The sequence below is a fragment of the Myodes glareolus genome, chromosome 8 (assembly GCF_982192425.1).
Source record: "Myodes glareolus chromosome 8, mMyoGla1.1, whole genome shotgun sequence".
Taxonomy (NCBI): Eukaryota; Metazoa; Chordata; class Mammalia; order Rodentia; family Cricetidae; genus Myodes; species Myodes glareolus.
The window spans coordinates 93,654,955-93,672,042 of NC_142033.1; positions in this window are offsets into that span (position 1 = coordinate 93,654,955).

A 17,088-nucleotide genomic window follows, 5' to 3' on the forward strand; every position below is an offset into this window, starting at 1 on the left:
GTGTCCACATTCACCAGGCCTGGCTCCACCTTTGCCCTGGACCGTTCCAACACCGCACTCTTATGAACTGTAAAGATGAATCTAGGCAGAAGAGGAAGAACAATTGGTCAGGCGTGTGAGAGAGAAACAAAAGAGAAATAGAACATGGTGATGATTAGATTTCAAGATGATTTTAGTGTCTATTAAAATTACAACTGAATTTGAGCAAATTTCTTTTTCATCAAAAATTTCATGGTAAGTACTTAATTTGGCAGTCTGAGGAGTTTTCAGTGCTGTGTCATTAGCCAGCTTGTGCTCACTCAGGTATGCATAGGGTAGAGAGGCGTTTCTACTGCATGTGGCGGGTTTGGTTTTTCCTGTCTTATTTTGTGCTTTTGTTTGTTTTGTTTGTATAACCTCTCAAATCCACCCATAACTGTTCCCTTCACCATCAATCTTGTTCCTCTTCTACCCATATATATCTTCAATTCTCTTTTCATACGCTAAGTCTCAAGGGCTGTGGAGGGTGGGGCACGGCAGGGAGACACTATTCGATTATAACATTTTATGGGTTGTCATAGCTCTAATGACATTAGCCACCGAACTGCAAAGAAAAACCTTCGTGATGTCACATAACAGGTCGCCACGGGCTTGACAAACCTTTGTGAAATAAACAAGAGGAAGGAGCTGAAAACAGCACATCTCTGTCCCCACCCCTGAGTGCCCGGCACCGTCCATGGCCATTCCTGTCCTGCTTATTAGCCCCTGAAGGGCATTTTTAATATAAAATATAGATAAAGTCTTCCCAAATCAGAAAGGTCTCCAAGTCTCCAATTTAATTGGAATGGAAAATGCTAACTAATTGGCATCAAAATTTGATTTGTGGAAGAAACCTCCTTTTTGTTGGAAACACAACAGTGTGTCTGGGAATACAAGCCCAGTCCTTCAAAATTCATCTGTGTGTGCCGCCGAGGAATCAATTAAAGTTGATCTGGCATATCTGCGTTTGACAAATATAAAGAAATCTCTGATTAGGCGGAGGGGGAAAAAAAAGCACTCCTTTTCTCGCTCTCTCTCTCTCTCTTCCTCTCTCTTTCCTCTGCCTCTTCCTTTCTTCTCCTCATTTCCTTTTAAAGGCAGTAGGTGTCAGAGGGGGTGGGTAGTGATATGCAAAACACGGCCTCCCTAACCAAAGTAGCCTGCGAAATTAGGTGTCAGCATGCAAAGCTTATTGATGTATGAATGCAGAAAATGAAAGGCGGCAGTAGACAGCCGGGGCTAAAGGTGAGGCGGACGCAGCGAGAGCAGCTGTAGATCCACGTCAAGGTGCTGCTACACGAGCGCCGGGTTTTTTCTGGAGGGCCACAGCCTAACAAGGTAAGCCTGGCCATGAAATGATGGAACAATACAACCTAGGCACACATACAGTGTGAATACCAAATAAATTGACATGGTGTCTCCCCACCCCCTCCTCCTCCCACTCTCCCACCCCCCTTCGAAGGATGCCTGTGTATTCATTAATAAATTCATATTCCGGGTTTTCAATAAAAGAGGAAAATGCAGTGTAAACTGGAGTTACTTAGTGACACCCAGCTCATTGCTTTTTATTGTCGCTTGCAGCTACGAAGCCTTCACCGTGCACTAGTAGAATTTATTACTGTCTGTCTCTGTGGCAAGTTGGCGAAGTGCGCCTTTTGAAGAAAATTGACCCACACTTCATGAATATGATGAAAAATGCCAATAACACTACAAAGACGAAGCTCTTGACATTATTCTGCAAAGAGCTAAAAGACAGTAATGAAAGTATTGCAATTACAAATCATTACCTCTTTTCTAGCTAATCGCCGTCTCTCTCTCTCTCTCTCTCTCTCTCTCTCTCTCTCTCTCTCTCTCTCTCTCTCTCTCACTCTGGATTGCCCCTGGTGTTGTTTCGCACAGCATGATGGGGCATTGAGGGTTCAGATGACTTCTCAAAGAAAAGAAAGGAGGCAAGAAGCAAAGAATTGAAAGGTAGGAGGAAAGGGGACACTTGGACTCCTGGAGAAAGGGTGGTGGTGGTGGTGGTGGTGGTGTCAGCAGCACGTAAGTTCTTAAAGCCAGGGGCCAGAAGGTCATGACCTTGTTGTGGCCTCTGCCATCTGAAAACTGGAACTAAGAACACACCATCTACTTCTTTGCTGAACTGTTCTCTCTTGGTTGGGAATCTTTTAGTCTGGTTTACGAAGAATCGCTCTAATCTTTATTTCTTTTTTATTTGTTTTAAATTCAGTTCAGATATCAGCACATTACTTACTAAAACAATATAGTCATGTGTTTTCTCTGTGAGGCACTCACCTCTATCCTAGAAAGAGGCAAAACAAGAAGAGTGATGGAGAAGACATTGTGGGACCGGCCTGTCATCCCAGCACTTTGGAAACTGAGGTTTTGGGGGTCACTTGTAGCTGGTCTGTGCTACATAATAAGATCCCATCTCAACACACTCGTGAAAACCGAAAATAAATTAGCAAAACCAAGAGGTTAGGAGCTTAGGTGTGGACTCTAACTTTAGACTTTCACATCCTTAGACGGCAGAGAGACTGTGCTAGTTCTATAACTTTGTGGTGTGGGCCTTCTGCTGGACTGTGACCTCAGTTTGCTTTGCTTTTCCTTTATTTATGATCTAGGCAGAGGGGTGTTGAAATAGATTTTTTTTTCTGACTTATGAACACCCTTATTATTTTTATTGTTTAATAATCGTATGTGTATATGATGAATCTCTGTCATTTTCACCCCCAATCCTCTCTCTCATCCCTTACCCTTTCCCCCGGCACACTTCTTAACAGGCCTCCGCTATGTTCTTGTCTTCCTTTTGTACACAGCCTACAGAGTTTAGTTATGTGACAAAGTATAGGTGGGAGGTTACTTGGGAGTAAGCACAAGACATCTGTGACTTTATCGCTGAAGAAAATGACGCTTCCTCTCCCCAGCAAGAACTGACCGCAGTAGTCCTTCTGAAGGGATAGTGCCTCGTGCTCCCCCTCGACCATGGTGAATGCTGAGAGGCCCAAGTGCAGGTCTGGTTGTCTGCACCGGATTTCCATCCGACTGGACCCTTCAACCCCTACTCTTCAAGAAGAACTGGCGCTTAGCTTACCTACGAACATGACGGGGCCACCTTCTGCTTCTCTTTGGAAAGAGGCTGTTAAAACTCCAGGAAGTTTGTAAAGAATGTCTGAAGTTGTACATAGATCAGGGAAGAGTTTTTGACAATGACAGCGACACTGGAAAGAGCTGTCCTAAGGTTGGGTTGGGGACCAGAGACATGTACTGTGGCACCTACCCTTGCTGTTATGTGGCCCTCCTGTCTCTGGATCCAGGTCGGGAAAGTATATTTACAATGTTCATGAACATTAAACCAAATCTCTTCTTTTTCTATTATTGTTTCCTTCGTTTCTACTATTGTTTAATTACTTAGCATATGAGTTGGGCTCTCACTGAACAAGGGAGTTCTAAAATTTTAATGGCTAAGCATTCTAGGAACTAAGTCCTTATCCATAAAACAATTTTGCACAAGTAATGCTGATTTGGAGTAAGCCTTCAGTCATGTGAAAAAGCTTACAGTCTTATGATATCATCTTGTAAGGTCCTCTTTGCTAAGTCAGTTGACAGGGGAACAAAGTTTTTCAATGGCGCAGAATGGAATTGTTTAGATTCTATTGAGAAGTGCCCCCCAGTTCCCATCTGGTTACAGGGAAAGTTCACCCTGGACACCAGCTTCCTAGGGAAAAATTGTTCTGTCTGGTAGGGTGCATCTAGCTGTGGTCAGTACAGTGTGATGCTCAACTTGTCAGAGCTTCCCTTACTCGCCGCCAGAGAGAGAAACCCCACCTTTATTAAGGTTCTCAGTTCACACTTCCTGCAGCTGGACACCAAAGTTCTATCATGGGCAGAAGCTGTGATGCACTTGGGTGAAGGACGACAGTGAGGGGATGCCAGCCTGCGGGTTTTGTCACAGAAAGAAAGAAAGAAATAGCATGGTGAGAGACTTGGGAGTGAGACCAAGTCATTCCCGATGCCTAGGTCTCCTGCAGGATATAGGTCAAAGTGACTGGTGCAGCCTTGTAACACTGGCAGAGCTAATTATAAGAAGACTTCCTTCCCAGGCCTGGCCCTGGAGGGAGTGCTGCTGAGGTTGCAGGAGACAGCCACCGCATCAGAACCTGTCTGCTCTGCTTCTACTTGGAGGACCATCCCAAGCCCTTCGCCATCACAAGTTCACAGATCTGGATCGAGTACAGTGTTCCAGCTTGAGTGTATCCATTCTCCTAGCTCTGCTCTGCCCCTCTTTGCCTGGCCCACGTTGGTGCTGATGGCAAACAGAGGGGCATTCAGAGAAGCAGAGAGAACAGTAAAAGGCCTTCAAGCAGGATGCTGAAATCATGGGCTCATTCCGGTGTCCATCACTTCTACCCTTGCTCTTAGGCTTTCTGTCAGCCGAATCAGTGTGAACATTGTCATTTAGACATGGTGGAGTTAGCACGGTGATGTTCCCTGGGTTTCTTAGCTCAGCATGTTTCTTCTTCTTGGATTTATTGTAATGTTCTCATTGGTTTTTCCAAAGGCTGGCGATGCTTGTGAATAGTCCCAACTGTCTACATTGTTTTCGAAGGAGTAGGGGTGAGTTTGAGCTCAGGAGGGGGCCTGTTTTATTGTGCTATAAGTACCATATTTCTTGGTGGAAATAAACACCAGATTGTTGAAAGAATGTAGCAACTCGTCAGCAGTTTTAGGTCGAGGTAAGTCAGTAGTTAAGGATTTTTTTTTCCTGATTAGAATTACCCGGGGGAGAGGCTGGCCTCAGGAGCTCAGCAACCTGGCCCTACTGCCTTGTTACTTAGCCAAAGGAATTTGAATGGGATTGTATACAGAGATTCTAATATCCTGGGCCATTTCCTTGCTGTCAGTGCTGCGGTCTCCCCTTCACTTTTGCATTTGCTCTACAGTGGATGACCACAAGGCCTTGGCTAATGCCTTTTAATATCTAAGCCTTGTACATCTAGTGGTTGGTTAATAACAGGGAAAAAGCTCCAGCGACTCACCTTGACCTCCAGAGGGAAAAAACATCCTTTTAATAATGTGGGAGTTGATTTGGATCGAAGGCATACTGCATGTTACACAATCTTCGTGGAGAGCACGTAGGTCAGGAAGTGGCACCCTTGTTTTTTATGAAGTCAGCAAAGACGTATAGGGGCCAGGCTCACTGCTTCTCTGAGAGCCTTCAAATTCATCTTTAATATGTAACCCACTAGCCGAGCAGAAGCCCTTGGTGAGTTTAATGGACTTTTCTCTGAGAACTTTTCTAAATGTCTAACCTTGGCTGCAATTAAAGTTAAAGGTACATTTTCTGAATGTTCTCATAAAAGAATGCCCACCTATTTTTTAGGTTCGCCCTACAGTCTCCAGTACTCCTTGCAACTTTTAACTTTCATCCTAATACTAAATTGGGAACAACTTGAGGGCAGAGGGAATGCATGGATCAGCAGTGGACAGTAATGCTTTAAGATGACTTGTATGCGTGGAACATGGTCTCTGAGCCAAGGGCAGCTTTGGCATCAGGGATGGTATACAATATCTGGAAATATTTTGCTTGTCACAATGGGCAGGGAGCATGGAAACTACTGGTATCTAGTAGGTCGAGGTCAGAGACGCTGCTAACATGCTGCAGTATGCAAGACAGGTTCCATGACAGGGCAGCAAGATGCCAGCAGTGCCGAGAACAAAGGACTCTACCCATATGCCCCACAAGACAGGCATTCAAAATACCTGCAAGGTTGCTGTTGTTCTTTGGAAAACCCATTCAATAAATATTGTTTAGACACTTTATACTGAAATTCAACCAAGGCACCACCTGGAAGCCTTCTGCATTTTTCCTATTCCATCTCCCCACATCTCCCCATTTCCTGTCATGCCGCCATCTTCCATCCCCTTGCCATTTTTTCAACACCTATGGGGAAAATGTTAGAACATTGCAAAGAATGCGTAGAGTCAAAAGTACAGCTCTGTGTAGTTACTCATTTAATCACAGCCCTATCTTTTCTGGACCATTCCTCCTAAAGATAAATATGTTTATGCTGCAAGTGCCACCCCACACAGCTTGGTGAGCCCTTTGGAGATGGCACTGGAGGTAGAGAAACACATTCACAGGATGTTTACTCTAATGATGCTCTCAGAAGCATTTGGGAGTTTTAAACATATGCTTCCAGCATCTCCCTCTATCTTTACATGGTTGCTAAATTGTAGAAAAGCTGTAAATAGAAATAATGGGCCCAGTTTATTTTTAATTAGAAAGCTGCTGCTTAGAGCTGCAATCGTGACACCACCAAGCATGCCTCCCTTTCATCTGGAAGGAAAGAATAGAGGATTCCTAGGGGTTTGAATCTGAGCCAGGTTCCCTGAGTCGGCTGGTCTCTGGACCCCTGCAAATCCAATGCCTTTCTGTGGCATGTGGCCATAGGCTGATTCTCTGTACTACTTGGTGAGGTCTTTAGTTAAAGCACAAATGCCACTGTTTCTACCAAGTTAGGAATACATATTTTTAGGTGCTATTTTGCTTTCTCATTTTTCTGCATATTTAATTGTTAACCTCCATAGTTCCATTTAGTGAAATAAAGAGTCACATTTAAATTGCTTCTACTTCTTGGGGATGTTCCTGTTAAACATTTAGGCTGAGGATAGAAGCAGGTTTCTTTTGCTTACTATCTCACGAGTTAACTGTTCTGGAAACATAACATTTATCCTTGGATTATATTTCTAGGGCTCTGGTTCTCCCTACTCCCCACCCAGTGACAAGATTCCTGAAAATGAGGACAAGTCTAGTATCCATTTATCTAGGAGTATTTGGGTTAGTAGGACTCTTCATGGTTGTGACCTAGTACTTTCCGATGAGAGTGAAGGAGCTGCTCAGTAAATGATGTCAAGCTCTGAATTTCCTGGTGGTAGCCACACGAAGACCTACCTGTGCGCTCATGTGCTCTCTCAAATGCTGTGACCAAACGCATCTGTCCAGCTTTGAAGGGGGCGTCCCTCTCTTCCTCTCTGGTCCTGGAATCCCCCCTCCTACAAAGTATTTCTTATTCTGCAATAGGACTCTCAGCTTCAACGTCTCTTGATCTACAGGGAGAAGGCTTACCGTGGTAAATTTGGATCATAGTGAGACAACTAAGAAGGGGGCTTGAGGCATCATGAGAGTGGCATGTTTAGTGATGCCTAATTAGGCTTAATTGGAAATGCTGAGAAGAAAATGGGATGAAAGAAAGGGTGATGTTAAGAGATGACTTAGAAATATATTCTCTAGCATGGTGGCTACTAGGCACACGTGCCTGTTGAACTCTTACGCTGTGACTAGCTGAGTTGAGAAAGAATATAAGCATCAAACACACACCAGGTTTTAAAAAATTAGTGTTGCAAGAGGCTGCTTGTTTGTCCTGGCCACCCAGAACTGAAATAATCACACAGAAACCATATTATTTAAATCACTGCTTGCCCTATTAGCTCTAACTTCTTATTGACTAGCTTTTGCATCTTAATTTAACCCATATCCATTAATCTGTGTATCGCCACATGGTTGTGGCTTACTGGCAAGGTTTGGCATCTGTTTCTGCCAGAAGCTCCATGGCTTCTCACTGACTCCACCTCCTTTCTCCAAGCATTCTGTTTAGTTTTCCCCTCCTTCCTCTATTTCCTATGCAGGCCCAAGAGAGTTTCTTTATTAACCAATGGTATTCACAGCACAGAGAATCCCACATCACCTCCCCTTTTCTGTTTAAATAAAAAGGAAGGTTTTAGCTTTAACATAGCAAAATTACATATAATAAAACAGTTATCAAGCAAAAATTACAGTTACAATATTTATATCTATCTTTTATCATAACTAAGGAAAATTATAACTGTCTATCTATTCTTCAACTCTATCAAAGACTCCAGAAGTCTAAAATATTACCTAAGTAAACAGGAAGTACATTGTAAGCAACTTCCAAAACTCTAGAATTGACAGAGACATCTCATTGCCTAGACAGTCACCCAAAGTTCTTCTGTATCATTGGGGATTCCATCTTCAGCCTACTGGCCCATAGTATCTGGCAGACTTTTCCATGATGCAGGAAATTTCAAAGACAGTTCCACCTATATTGGCAGTTTATCAGTAACGTTCTTCTGTATCCTGCAGAATGACTAGCAGACTCTTTATATTCTTTCATGAAGCAGGAACTCCAGAGGACCATCTCACCTTTAGGCAATGTCAGCAGTCAGTTCTTTGTAAGTCCTGCATGTCCAGTTCATCAAGCAGTCCAGGCAAGAGCAGTTTCTTGCCCAAATGGTTATTAAACTCCATAAGGAGCCTTTTTGATGCCCATCTTCCTCTTGAACGAATTGGTGCTGTCAGGAACAGATGTGTCTCACTGTCGTGAAAAGTCCTAAGTTCTTAAACATTTTAAATGCCATATTCTGTAGGTCTCTGAAAGATTTGAAGAATATCTTTTTAACTGAAATATATCTCTATATATCTAGAATACCTAACTGACATGACAAGAAGCTTGACTGTTATAGAGGATTATCTATTAACATATAATTTTATTTATACATTACATTTTTAAATGAGCTGGACAAACATAATACCTTAATCAAAATCAGAAGTACATATATACAGTATAACAAAATTGACCTTAAATTTGCATCAATAAGCAAAGATTCAGACCAATGCAAATCTCTATAGCTTATCCTCCCTTAAATGTAAAGAAACATTTATAAACAATGTTTGGGAATACGGGCGTAGTTCTTCTCCAAATTGCTTCCTACTTTTTGTTGGATGAAGTAATTTTAGGGGGTATTCATGGCAATCTTTTAGGGGGTCTTGGTCCATCAACCACATTAGTCTGAAATGAATCCACAGGTTCTCATCCTCTGTGAAAATGAAAGAAGAACTTCTTTTCCAAAGTAAAATATTCTTAGACCCAAATTCTGAAGTCAAGATACATTTATAATATGCAGGCTGCTTTAGCTTAGCAGCCCATACAATGAAATGTCTCTTGGTACTTAGCTCCTTCACAGTCAAAAAAATTCAAAGAAAACACAATAATATTTATAATCCAAACTCTCTGTGTACATTCCATCATTATGTGGCTTGTTTTTACTCTAGTACTTTTTTGATATTTATTTGATTATCTATACTCTTTTAATCTATGACTCCTGTACTCTGTCTGTTTAAAGACTTTGTTTTATTTTTAAAACCATTTATTTCCTTTTATAACTCTCTACACTCTTTTTCTTCTCTTTCTCAAGCCTACATACATTTATCCATCATTGTGACCCATTTAGAGGTCTTTTCCATCTGAATTTGCCTTTATTGTGTATCTGCAAGCCTTTTCTGACTAGGACGACTTCTTAAAATGCTAAGTGCTTTTTAAAACCGTAAGCTGTGGCATTACTAGTGTATGTATATATTGTACTTCCTGCTTGCTCCACCCAGTCCAACATGGTGGAAGTCTGTTCACTGCCTCTACAAGCTGGGCACATTGCCCCAGTCCAGAGTATGCATCAGTTCTATTTCGATCCGTTAAGCAGTTTGTAACATGCTGCTTACAAACTTCATTTAAATGCTTAGCCTCCTGAAAGAGCCAGAGGTCGCACTGGCAGTATAGCCCAGAAAGCCAGCATTTCAAAACTGCAGCTTTTTTTTTTCTGCTACTGCTGAATCAGGAAAACTTCTCTTAAAAGAGTTGCAGCATGCCACCAGCAAACAATGCCAACGTGGAAAAAATGTGGCTAAACTTTATTTTTTAGTGTCCAGAATTCTTTTGCAAGCCCTCTCAGGTTTTAAGTGGATTTTAGTTGGCCTTATGTTGGGTGCCAATCTGTTGCAAGAGGCTGTTTGTTTATCCCGGCTGCCCGGAACTGAAATAATCACACAGAAGCCATGGTATTTAAATCACTGCTTGACCTGTTAGCCTTCTTACATCATAAGATGGTTAGCTTTTACATCATAATTTAACCCATTTCCATTAATCTGTGTATTGCCACATAGTTGTGACTTACTGGCAAGGTTTGGTATCTTCTCTGGCAGTGGCTCCATGGCTTCTCACTGACTCTGCCTCCTTTCTCCCAGCATTCAGTTTCGTTTTCCTTGCCTATCTCTATTCCTTGTGCAGACCTAAGAAAGTTTCTTTATTAACCAATGGTATTCACAACATACAGAGGGGAATCCCACATTCAATTAGATTGAAACAACTTTTCTTTTAACTGAGATAATATCTACATTGTTATATTTTGGATGTCTTTCCTTAGATAAATATGCTGTAGCATAAATTTTATCCATCTCTTTTTGCTTTTCAAATGTGGCCATGAGAAATCTTAAATTTATCAAGATCATAGCACCAATTATCGGGGCAATTTCAACCCTTTTATTTGAAAGTATTAGGCCACAATCATGAATAGTCTTACTAACTGAAGCATTCCTAAAATGATCTGATACTAGGCTTGTATCCATGTGCATCCCAGCAACAAGCTCTACAACAGTCTCAGACTTACACTTCCATTCTAAATATGAAATAGATCTCATCTATAAACATGTTTGTGACTTGCCTTGTATCTCTAGGGCCCATGCTGCTTTGAAAAATTTTGTAGGTGTGACCAGGTCCTGAAACATACATTCATGTCTGCAGGTAAAGTCATAACTAGGCTATGGCTAGCTTACTCCACACTGTGTGCAACAGTTTCAAGTTCCATAAGTGGTAACCTCAGGTCACATAATCAAGATCAATTACAGCACTAAGGGGTCCATGGGTAAATGTTATTACAACTCTGGACGTATCATCACCTATCAAGAAGTTTTTTATTTGTGAATACACTGAGTACTATTTTCTTAGCTTTCTTCAAGTTCTCAGAAGGACCCCTGACCAATACTTGGAATGTACAGCTCCATTGACAACCAAGCCATTGAAGTTGTAGGGTAACTGGTATTTCCCTGCACCTCTGGGTGCCACAATGTAGTTGTTCTGATCCCAGTTGAAGAACATGGACCTGAAGGAGGACTTTTGTGGTAGCCCTCTCACTTTTGTTGTTTAATACTTGGTGGCTCGATGTCGATTTTAGCGTAAAGCTCGTATCCCATAGCATCGCATGTAAGTTCAATTATGTGGGAATCCTTCTGCATCTACACATTCATATGTGTTCTAGCCACAAACCCTACAATGATCTTAGAGTGCCACTTCTATTCTAAAGGGACATACTGGTCTTCTTTTTAAAATTCTTTTCTTTTCTACCTTCATGAATCTAAATTCTACTCAATATTAAACTAAGTTATAAGATAGCATATAGAGAATATATTTACTTATTCCTTACAGAATATATAAAGTCCTCAAAGAACATGTATAAAATGATATCAAATATAATTTAAATAAAAGCAAGAAAAAACAGGCATATTAAGCTATGATTAGTGAAGAAAAGATATTTCATCACTAAAAACATTTTATTTAAAATTTAATGTTCTATAGACTACTATAAATCCTGCTTAAAGCCAGGCAGTGGTGGCACAAGCCTCTAATCCCAGCACTTGGAAGACAGAGGCAGGTGAATCTCTATGAGTTCAAAAAAAGCCTACAGATTAATAATTTAGTTTTAGTGTTCTTTCCTACTAATACTCAGTAAATTCAAATAAAAACAAAGAATTTCTCTTTTTGTCCTGGAAGACCAGGTGGGAACTTTTATGTGGAAGCAACAACAATTGTGCCAACTCTTTGAAAGACAATTTGTTGCTATCTTATCAGAAATCAAAATATGTGACCCAGAAGTCACATTTTTAGGACTCTGTTCTACATAAAAGTTAGAATAATTGCACAAAAATACAGAGACAATGTTTCATAGTGATACTTGAGGTTAGGTTGAGTAAAATTTGGATCATTGCTGTCACATAGTCACCAAATAATCAGTCACCAATATGGACTACTTTGTGGAAAGAAGTCATTTATTGGAAAACAATGAAGTATGATACATAGTTAAATGTTACTTTTTAAACTGGATTTCTGCACACACACACACACATACACACACACACACACATACACACACACACACACACACACACACATATATATATATATATATATATATATATATATATATATGTTCTACTGCTGGCATTATATTTTGGGTATTTACTATATACTAAGATCCTATGTATTTTTTTCATTTAGTTCTTGGAATAGTTCTAGAAAACAGAACACAGACATTTATTAACCCTAAATATTATAAAAATAATAGATAAGTTAAGTAAATAACTGGAATTGACTGAGCTGAATTTGAAAGCCAGTCAGACCCCAAGCTGGTTGTCTTCAGTTCTGTGTATATTTTGTGAGGGTAGAAGGTGCATTGATATGAGAGAAAGTGTACTATGAAGTCATATAAATTGTCTGTTAATCCTTTGGAGGCTGGGATTAGCATGTAAAGAAAGGACTCACATGCTCTTTAATTACTTTAGTAGATGGGATCATGGTCAATGTGTGAATAGCTTTCATACTGTGTGCTTTTCTATGCTTTCTTTTCCTTATTATTATTAATTAAATTTATCTATGTATTTTCTACTCTGACTGTGGTTTCCCCTCCCTCCTCTCCCCTTCTTCCCTCCTCCCACCTCCTCTCCACACCACGCCCCAATCCATTTCTCCTGTTTCTATTCAGAGAGGAGCAGGCTTCCCATGGGTGTCAACAGAGCATGATGTGACAAGTAGGACTAAGCTCTCCCCTTGTCTTAACCCTGGGCAAGGCAAACCAGTATGAGGAATAGGTTCCTGGAAGCCATCCAAAGCAATAGGGACAGGCCCTGCTCCCACCACTAGAAGTCCTGAAAGTAGATCAAGCTACACAACGGTCACACATATATAGAGGGCTTAAGTCGGTCCTATGCAGTTTCCCAGTTGTTAGTACAGGCTCTGTGAGTAAGATCCTACGAACCCAGGCTAGTTGTTTCTATGGGTTCCCCTGTGATGACCTTGACCCTCCTGGCTTGTACACACCTTCTTCCCCCTCTTCAGCAGGATTTCTTGAGCTCAGCCCAGGGCTTTTCTGTGGATCTCTGACCTTTTTCCATCAGTCACTGAATGAGGGCTCTTTGATGACAATTGGGGTAGTCAACAGTCTGATTATAGGAGATGGCTAGTTCAGGCTACCTACCCACTATTGCTAAGAGTCTTAGCTGGAGACATCCTTATAAAAATGGGAGTTTCCCTGGCACCAGGTTTCTACCTGATCCTGAAATGCCTCCTCCCCTGCATGAAGATGTCTTTCATTGCTCTCCCTTTCCACCTACTTCCTCAGCCCAATCCCTCATGTTCCCATCCCCACTGACCCCAGTTTATCTAAAGATCTCTTCTATTTTCCCTTTTCCAGAAAATCCACCTGTCCTTGTCCCCCTTTGGACCCTCCGTGTTGCCTGCCCTCTCTGGATCTGTGAATTGTAGCATCCTATCCTTTACAGCTAATATCCACTTAGGAATGAGTACATACCATGTCTGTTTTTCTGGGTCTGTTTTTATCTCATTTGGGATTTCTTTTTCTGGTTCCATACATTTGTCTTCAATTTTCTTGTTTTCATTATTTTTAACAGCAGAGTAATACTTTTATTTTTTAAATGAGTCACATTTCTTTATCCACTCTTTAGTTGAGGGACATCTGATTTGTTTCCAAGTTCTGGCTCTTACAAATAAGACTGCCATGAACACAGTTGAACAAGAACTTTAAGTCTCTAAAGAAATTGGTGCTCCTGAGAGCAAATATGTCTCATTGTCAAGAAAAGCCTTACATCATTAAAACCTCTTAAATTCCATGTTCCGTGGGTCTTTGGAGTGTTTGAAGGCCATCTATCTATTTAAAATACTTTGTTTGACCTTGAAAACATACTTAACATGACTATAAGTTTGATTTTTAATATGATTAACTACTAACCTGCATTTCTTTATTATCCTAAATAGTTCTTGAGTACTAAAACTTTACATTTCTAAATGAGCTGTACCTTAAACAAGAATAGAAACATATATACAGTATAGTAACAATAACTAAATTTGTATCAATATACAAAAACCCATACCAATATAAAATATTTGAGACTGGTAGCTATTCTAAAGTAGATGTAACAATCTACCCTCTTATCCCATCATTTCTATACTACATCCCTCCTTTTTTTCTTTCAGAAAGAAACCCCTGAATCTAATCTCCATTGTTCAGCTTTTATTCCAAAAACAATTTGCAACCAACCCCCTCTAAATGATGACAAACACCCATAATCCACCAAATGATCAAAATCACTCACCCCACCTCTTGGAAATGTGGGTGCTGTGTTCTCTAGACATCTTCCTGTTGTCTGAGGGTGATGGCATTTTTATAAGACCCTGAAAAATGCAATAATGGTCAAGTCCTAGGAAAGCCAGCTGTATTATTTTTTGTTTAGTCTCTTTATGATGGGAGAGTATAGAGCTTATCTGAAGACTTGGTTGTATAATCTGTGATGTTAAACCACCTTAACTCACAGCTTTGAAGTTGTTCTGGATGTAGATTTTTGAGGAAACTGCAACAGAGGCATTCTGAGAGGTTGGATCACCTGGGCTGCTTGATGTCTGGTCTTTTTTTCCTGAAAACACATACATTTTAAAGGTAGCATATATACCTATATTAATAAGTATGGAATGTGTGATGTCTACAAGTCTGCTAAAGATGATTTTTTTGTTTTAAGTTTGAGCTAGTAAAAGACATCTGCCAACTTTATAAGTCTGTTTGGACTAGATTACCAAATCTCTACCCATGTTATATGAAAGGATAGCACATAACAAGTCATGAGGATTATGTAATTGTGTAGGAAGTCCTTTTTTACTATGTGTTGCTTGTATTGGTTAATGAATAAAGAAATTGCCTTGACCTGATAGGTGCAAAACTTAGGTAGGTGGGGAAGATAGAACTGAATGCTGGGAGGAAGAAAGGCAGAGAAAAGAGAGAGACGCTGTGGAGCCACTGCCAGAGTCAGACGTGCTGAATCTTTGCCGGTAAGCCACTGCCACGTGGCAATATACAGATTAATAGAAATGGATTAAATCAAGATGTGAGAGTTAGCCAATAAGAGGCTAGTGCTAATGGGGCAAGCAGTGATTTAATTAATACAATTTCTGTGTGATTATTTCAGAACTAAGTTACCTGGGTGGCCAGGATAAACAAGGGGCTCCTTGCAACAATGTAACCCACAAGATTTGTCATGTCTCATCCAGTCTCAGAGATGTTCCCATAGTAGAGGGATCATCATTTATATAACTTGCCCAGTAATCTTTCTTGGTTTCTTTTTTCTTGTCTGTAGTCAAGATTTTCAGGATGTCTCCCCCAATCAAATCTAATGTTCATTAATTTTGAAAAGGACAACAACTTTTTGTTTCCTGTGGAAACAAAGGGGTAACATCTTCCCAAATGTAACATATTTTTGACTTCCATTCTGAAGTTAAGACATTTTAAATATATATATTTATTTAATATAGCAGCTTTCATGAGTCAATGCTTCTTAGAAGCTATTGTTTTTATACATTAGCATTTGAAAAATTCAAAGTCAATAAAGCACCATATAGGATCCAGACTCCCTGCGTATTTTCCATCCTTATGTGGCTTATTCTTTTTGTATTCCTTTCCTCTTTCTCCAAAGACTTGACTTTATTATTTTTTTTCAGCCTCTAAGCACATTTTTAAACACACTGTAGCCTATTCAGATGTTTTGCTAGCCTTGACCTGGATTCTTTTTTTTTTTTTCACATCTGCAGCACCCTTTGACCATTTGAGCCAAATCTTAAACTGCTAGGCTACCACGATATGACTCCGCTTAGCACCTGCCATGCTGGCAGCTGGCTCTGCCCCATTCCCTCAGTTCCACAAGGACCTAGCCTCTTGCTGGAAGGTACTGAACATGGAGCCCCGTTTATTCACCCCAGCTTTGGGAATGTGTTGTGTCTGCCCGAAACAGTTTGTTCCCAGTGTCTGCTGCTAAAGTGCTCAGCTGTGCAGCAAGGACTCTGAAAAGAGTCATGCCATTGTGCACTGAGCCTCCTGGAGAGACCACTCTCTTAGGCCCTATGTAGATATTTGAGCCTCACACTAGGTGCCGTAGGTAGTCAGATTTATCTTTGGGCTACCAGCTCTCAAATAACAGCATGGAGACTTAATATTAATTATGAAACCTCAGTCTTAGGCTGGGCCTGTCCCACTAACTCTAAGTTAACCCATTTATTTTAATATACGTCTGGCACATGGCTTGTTACCTCATCTCTCCAAACTGCCCATGCTGCTTCCTCTGCATCTGGCTGGTGATTCTGCCTTCTCCTTCTCAGAGATCTCTGTCTGCCCAGAAGTCCAACCTATATCTCCTGCCTAGCTATTGTCCATTCAGCTTTTTTTTTATTACATCAATAACAGCAATATATTTTCACATGGTGTACAAATACAACAGATCAATAGGTTAACATAGTAAAAATGATCATCTTACCAAACGCAATCTACAGATTCAAAACAATTCCATTAAAATTCCAACACAATTCTTTATAAACTTTGAAAGGATAATACTCAATTTCATATGGAAAAACAAACAAATAAACAAACAAACAAAAATCAAGTATAGCTAAAACAATCCTGAACAATAAAAGAACTTCTGGAGGTACCACTATCCCTGATTTCAAGTTCTACTACAGAGGTATAGCAATAAAAATAACAAGATATTGGAATAAAAACAGACAGGTGGAACAATGGAATTAAGACCCAGACATAATCCACACACCTATGAACACTTGAGTTTTGACAAAGAAGTCAAAATTATATAATGGGAAAAAGAAAGAATTTTCAACAAATGGTATGGGCAAAATTGGATGTCAGCCTGTAGAAGAATGCAAATAAATCCATATCTATTACCCTGCAAAAAACTCAAGTTCAAGTGGTTCAAAGGCCTCAGCATGAATCCAGGGATTCAAGGGAAAGAGCCTTGAATGCATTGGCATAGGAAACAACACAGACCTCCACTAGCACAGATATTGAAATTAACAATTAATAAATGGGAGCTCATGA